Consider the following 2,066-nt stretch of genomic DNA (forward strand, 5'->3'; position numbering starts at 1 on the left):
AGTATCACCTGACCGTAGCGCGGGCTCAAGAGTCGACCCATCGAGGTCGAGTACTTTTTTGAAGTTATCCGCTGACAAATTACCAGTTTCAAATGATCGCAGGCTCAAGTCTATTTTTTTCCAATGATTCATGATTCATATGAAATATGTTGTGTTTATGTCACTATGGCCCCACACTGTCAAGATTTTGATTTCAAACTGACCTCGGACGCGAAAATTCAGCCACTTTTTTTAAAAATAAAGGCGGGGAAGACCTTTTCTTGCCATGGTCACGCGTTGGTCACGCTCTACGTCCAATTTTTGTACTCTGATTGGTCAAAATTTGACAGGTGAGTTCATGCGGAAAATTTATGCAGCATCTTGAAAGTTGTTTACTTTGACAGCTAAACAAAGCTGACAGAGTTTTGTGTCAACTTGTGATGTTTTTAACTGTCTTTTTCAACTGGATGTACAAAATGAAATACAGCTGCTATCAAGAGTCTTCTGTCATCCATGGCTGGTTTGTTTATTGGGTTTTTGGTTGAGAAATGCGTCGCTTGTCAAAATTGGGTAATCCGATTTCGGATGGCATCGTTTTCGTCTTTCACCTTGCTCAATGCGTAAGAGGGTTTAAAAGTCTCAAGCAACTATGGTCTTCCTTGATATCTTTCAGGAACTGAATCTCGAATGGTAAGCCTGAGTAATTATTGTATTTGATGTTTGTTTTTGTTATATCTAATTTCATGAAGCCGAACACAGTTTATGCGGCAAGTTTTTGCACGTTTGAGTCAATGATCTGATCTAGTATCAGGTTTGATATAAGCTTACAGAACTTTAAAAGGCCTTCAGATATATTTTCTCACGGCAAATAGAAAAAAAAACGTTCCGAAGAATATTTAGTTATCAATTTGGCTGTAGAAAGAAAAACTTTGAGTGATTTTCTTGCTTCGAGGAGTTCATCTTTGAAAAAAAACAAACACCGGGAGACCGGCTGAAAGTAAAACAAAATAAACTTAAGCTTAAGCTTTAAGCTTAAAGACTCAGCATTTTTAGAGACACTTTAATACTTGTCTTCGTGAATGAAAAGTGTTGTCTCTGTAAATGTTTTAACGAATTATATTTCTTTTATTGATTGTTAGTAGTCTCCCTTGCAATTTTAATCGCTTGTCCGTGGTGTTTGTTTTCATCGTTCATGAACATCGTTTGCAGGAGTACTTAGAAATGTCGCTTTATAAGATTACACATCGTTATAACTGGAACCATTAAATAACAAAAAATAATGATAATAAATTCGTTATTATGTTGAAGTGTATTTCCATTAAAGTTCATTCAAACACTCGACCACACTGACAGCTCGCATTAAAAATGAGAACCGACTGGCCGTATGGGTGATTTTGGAAATTTTTTGAACGGTTTCGCTAAAAGCCCACGATTGATTGTCCTGAACATTGAAAAATTGTGAAATGCCGTATTCTGTCCGAGGTCTGTATGATAAAAAGTACTGTTTCACCTCAGATGTGATGTATAAAAAGTGTAAAAGGTTGGTTTACACACCCTCAGATTTGTTGTGAAGAATTTGTAAAGTAAACCTGTCGAACGCAAAAAATGCGGCCTGATTTGTTTTCCAAGAATTTGTTTTCGAGGCCTAATCTACTGTGATCAAGAGCCATTATGGCTCTTGAATGTGATAGAAGATGTTTGCTATTTTTTGGGTGTACATACATGTGTATTTAGGCTATCAACTCGATGTAAGATGTTTCACTCTAAAATAACTTATCCTTTCCCTCAAAAGTCACATGAATGTGCCCTTAAGTTAACTGATTTATGGATTACAAGTTTATTGTTTGATTTAAAATATAGATTTATTAATGGGAGCTTCGCTTTTAGCCCTGGCTAAATCTATATATTATCTTCTCGCCACCGTGTAATATCCTCTATTTATCATAGCGGAGCTCCACGCGCGCGCTTCCCATCCGAGAAAATTTGGTAATCACGTGACCGTACGCCCGACCGTCCGTCCGCACCACAGGGAAACCGATGTTTACTCTCACACTTTCTAGCTAGTTTGGGAGCCAAGAGAAAACTAA

The sequence above is a fragment of the Porites lutea genome, chromosome 3 (genome assembly GCF_958299795.1).
Source record: "Porites lutea chromosome 3, jaPorLute2.1, whole genome shotgun sequence".
Lineage (NCBI taxonomy): Eukaryota > Metazoa > Cnidaria > Anthozoa > Scleractinia > Poritidae > Porites > Porites lutea.